The sequence below is a fragment of the Ipomoea triloba genome, chromosome 12, assembly GCF_003576645.1.
Source record: "Ipomoea triloba cultivar NCNSP0323 chromosome 12, ASM357664v1".
In the NCBI taxonomy this organism is placed as follows: domain Eukaryota; kingdom Viridiplantae; phylum Streptophyta; class Magnoliopsida; order Solanales; family Convolvulaceae; genus Ipomoea; species Ipomoea triloba.
The window spans coordinates 27,184,426-27,189,583 of NC_044927.1; positions in this window are offsets into that span (position 1 = coordinate 27,184,426).

Here is a 5,158-nt window from a genome sequence, read left to right on the forward strand (position 1 = left end):
GTCAACCGGTAGAGCGACCGATTAACCGGCCGAGCGGCATCCTTCACCACACGTAACACACGTATCCGTAGCGTAATCGTAGACCCGTTTACATTTACGCTATCATTGGCGCCGTCCGTGGGGATTGAACGAGTCACTTCTATCCCTTTATCTTTTCTTTCTTCACACTATTATCCATCTTAAAATGACGAACAGTAGGAAAAGTTTGAGCCAAACTCATGCGCGTAGGGGGAGCCCGACTCGGTTGGTCGGACCTCACCCTGACAATGTAATTGAAACACTCCCTGAAGATGATCTACGTCGCCAATTGGAACGATCCAGGAGCCTAATGAACGAGTTGACATCCAACCAGAGGCAAGATGCACGACCTACCCAACCGGTCAACCCGAATGCAGGCGGACATGCAAGGCAAACGAGCTTTCAAATTCCAGTGACATATGCCATGTTGCCCCCAACTGGCCAAATGCTGACTCCACCACCAGGTGCACTTGGGGGGAACCCGTTGCAAGGGACTCCACAACAAGGATTGACTCCGGTGTACCAACCGTGGCCGGGAACTCCCGGATACTATGTTGTATCACCCACTCCCCAAATGCTTGCAATTCCTCAAATCCCTGCCGTGGAACAACAGGCGCCCCGACCTTCCCAGAGGCAACAGTCGCACCCCCAACCTCAAGATCGTAACTTGGAGGAAGTCCAATCTACGGATCGCACACGGAGGTCCAATCGAGAGGGACGTCGGTATGACCCCATTCAACGTAGGAGCGCTTTTGATCGCATTCGGAATAGCGTTCGATCTCGGTTGGGGCCCCAAAATAACAATGAACACGCGAGACAAAGACCCCAAATGACTGTAGAGGAAAGCAGCACTGGGAGTGCACAACATGGGGACGCCCATTTAGCTGACAGAAGGGCCCGACCTGTCGGTCGGGTGAGTGATCGGCAGACCAATCGAGTAGGCGATCAACCGGTTAGGGAAGAGAGGCAACTCGATGAGGAGGATAGTCCCCGACTCCAAATGGCCAGGATGCAGGAAAGAATAGATCGTTTACAACAAGAGCTTCGCGAGAGAGTCGGCGCGGGAAAAGAACCATCATGCTCGCTGGTTGCCACCCCCTTTACGGACGACATCATGAGTGCCCACTATCCGCAGGACCTCCAAATCCCGCTGGCTCACACTTATTCCGGAAGGCACGACCCGCAAGAGCATGTCGACATGTACTATGGCAACATGTTGATGTTGGGAGTAAGCGATGCAGTCATTTGTAGAGCTTTCTTCGCTACCTTAGTCGGTAAGGCGGCCGAATGGTTCAAGGGTTTGGAGCAGGGGTCGATCAGAAATTTTGGTCAGTTGGCCGATAAGTTTGTAAAGCGTTTCGCTGCAAGTAAATCGAGAAAGAAATCTTACACTTGCCTGAACAAGGTAAACCAAGCTGTGGGAGAACCGTTGTCTACTTTCCTATTCAGATGGGAACGTGAGGTTGATGAGGTTGAACCGATGGAGGACCGGGTGGCAATCCAAGCTTTCCTTGCATCACTTTGTTCCGGGACGCTCTACTACGACCTCATAGTTAATCCCCCCCGAACTTATGAGGATGCCATCACCAGAGCCAAGCATCATGCAGATGCCACCGAAGCTAACATGGCAAAGAGACGCGATGAGCAGCCGGTCAATCGGGACAGAGGCCACGATCAAAGGAAAAATAAACCACCGTTCAGACACGTCAAACAATACAATCGACCAGAAGATGTACCACGTTTCACTCCGTTGAACAGACCCCTGGTGGAAGTCTTGCAGTTTGCCGAGCAATGCAATTTGATCCACCCACCGGAGCCGATACCCGAGGGGGAGGACAAGAGAAAGTATTGTGCTTTCCACAGAGTCAAGGGACACAATACTTTGGAGTGCATGGCCTTGCGCATGCTCATTGAACAACTCATTCAGAAGGGAGAGTTGAGGCAATTTGTGATGAAGGAGGATAGAAATCAAAGAAAAACGGAGAGGAATGTGATGAAAAGGAATCCCGAAAGGCACGACGAGGCATTCGTCCCACCCAGGTTAGCTGATGAGAAGGCGGTCGGAAAGAAACCAGTGATCCACGTCATCTACGGGGGCCCTGAAGGAGGCGACTCTTCACGACAAAGGAAGCAATGGGCGAGAAACTTATACGTTGGGACGATTCATTCGGAACCTCGAGAGAAGAGAAAGCGTACAGAACCAATACTTTTCACTGACGATGATCTACCACTCCATGGGGAAGCCCAAAATGATCCACTCGTCATCACGCTAGATGTCAACGGAACGGATGTCCAGCGGGTGCTGGTTGACACGGGGANTCCTACCGATCTTGCCCGGGCGTTCAAGGTGATGGAAACTTTTAACTTGCGTCTGAACCCAAGTAAGTGTACCTTTGCTGTTCAGACGGGAAAATTCTTGGGGTTCATGATGACGGGGCGGGGGATTGAGCCAAATCCCGAGCAGGTCAGAGCGATAATGGAGATGCAACCCCCCCGATCGGTCAAGGATGTTCAGCGACTGACTGGTCGACTAGCAGCGCTTAGCCGTTTCCTATCCAAGTCAGCCGAAAAGTCTCTGCCGTTCTTTCAGATTCTGAAAAAATCAAATGGCTTTGAGTGGACACCGGCTTGTCAATCGGCTTTTGAAGGTCTGAAGGTATACTTGAGCTCCGCACCAGTCCTCTCGAAGCCGGAGAAAGATGAGGTCTTATTCGTTTATTTGGCCGTGTCCGACCGAGCGGTCAGTTCCGTGCTTGTCCGCGAAGAAGCTAAGGGAATTCAGAAGCCGATTTACTACGTGAGCAAAGATCTTCAAGGAGCAGAGCTGAGGTACACAAAATTTGAGAAGACCGCGTTGGCGCTCTGGGTGACGGCCAGAAGACTTGCAGCTTACTTCCAAGCTCACCGGATAGTAGTGTTAACCGATCAACCGTTGGGAACGATCCTCAGGAATCCAACATCATCAGGACGATTGATCAAATGGGCCATGATGCTCACCCAGTTCGCGATTGAGTATAAGCCCCGTCCTGCCATCAAGGGTCAAGCATTGGCTGACTTCATCGTCGAATGCACCGCACGCNGGGTGACGGCCAGAAGACTTGCAGCTTACTTCCAAGCTCACCGGATAGTAGTGTTAACCGATCAACCGTTGGGAACGATCCTCAGGAATCCAACATCATCAAGACGATTGATCAAATGGGCCATGATGCTCACCCAGTTCGCGATTGAGTATAAGCCCCGTCCTGCCATCAAGGGTCAAGCATTGGCTGACTTCATCGTCGAATGCACCGCACGCGATCCGGAACCTGACCGACCGACTGCCCTAGAAGAACCATGGTGGGAAGTTTCTACTGATGGGTCGTCAAGTAAGAAGGGATGTGGGGGTGGAATTGTGCTCACATCACCCGAAGGCTTCAAGATTTATCAAGCCTTGATTTTCAAATTTCAACCTACCAACAACGAAGCAGAATACGAAGCACTCATAGGCGGGTTGCGACTGGCCAAGCAGATGAAGGCCGAACGGTTAAGGGCACGGTCAGACTCCCGGTTGATAATCGGACAGCTATCCAGCACGATCGATGCAAAGGAAGATCGAATGATACAGTACAAGGATATTGCGCTCGAATTGTTGCAACAATTCAAAAAATACGAGCTGATCCAAATATCAAGGATGGAGAACACGGACGCTGACATGCTCTCCAAGTTGACTCAAGAAGCTCCTGAATACATGTCCAAGATTGCACGTATTGAAGAAATTGGAGCGCCAAGCATTGATGGCATAGAAGTCAGACCGGTTGAGATAGGCGAGCCAGATTGGATGTACGACTTGAAGAATTACATCGCCAACGGCACTCTACCGGACGACTCTTCCCGGGCAAAGAAAGTTAAGGGCACCACGTTTTCAATTGGTTGATGATAGGCTCTACAAAAGATCATATGGCGGACCGCTGCTCCGGTGCTTAACTAGCGACGAGGCGAAAGTAGTGATGGAAGAAGTTCATGAAGGGATCTGTTCTGCCCATCAAGGACCAAGAACACTCGCGCAAAAGATCATTCTGATGGGTTACTATTGGCCTTCGATCAACCTGGATTGCGAGCAGTACGTTCGACGATGCGCCACTTGTCAAGAATTTCATAAGTTACCCGGTCGACCGGCCACCTACTATCAACCGGTCAGCGAAGTAATACCTTTTGCAAGGTGGGGTGTGGATCTGATCGGAGCATTCCCGATGGCAGCCGGACGCAAAAAGTATGTGATAGTGGCGATCGACTACTTCACCAAGTGGGTGGAAGCAAAAGCGTTGGCAACCATCACTTCTCAACAGTGTCAAAAGTTTCTTTGAAAAAATGTGATTACTCGCTTCGGGGTACCTGTTCAATTGATCACAGACAACGGGACACAATTTGACAGCCGACCGTTTAAGAACTTCATGGCTCATTTGGGCATAAAGCATACCCGAGTGGCCGTAGCATACCCACAATCAAATGGTCAAGTGGAGAACACCAACCGGACGATCTTGGATGGATTGAAAAAGAAGTTGCAAACTGCAGGTCGAGGCTGGGTTGATGAGCTTTCATATGTTCTTTGGACATATCGAACCACCCCGCGTCGGGCAACGAATGAGACACCTTTCTCGCTGACATATGGATTCGAGGCAAGAGTCCCGATTGAAGCATGGCTCCCTACCACCCGGGAAAGAAATTACGATCCGGAAGTGAATGATGAGATGCAAGGTACGGAACTCAATTTCATAGACGAAAAAAGGGACATGGCAGCTCGAAGGTTAATAGAATATCAGAGGAATGCCAAAGTAGCCCATGACGGTCGAGTGAACCCACGATATTTCCAAGTAGGAGATCTGGTCCTACGGCGGAGGGAAGCTAGCAAGCCGACTGATCACGGAAAATTTGCCAAGAAGTGGGAAGGACCCTACAGGGTCTCTGCAATGGTTCAGCTAGGTACCTATAAGTTAGAGACTCTTTCTGGTCGATTAGTCGCCCGAGTGTGGAACTCTGAGCACCTTATTAAATTTCACAAGTAGTTTGGTTGTTGGAATGTAACTTGCATCTAGAATAATTAAGTCGCAGTGTTTTTGGAATTTTTTCACTGTAATCTTGCTTGGTGTAAGTAAAAAAAAAA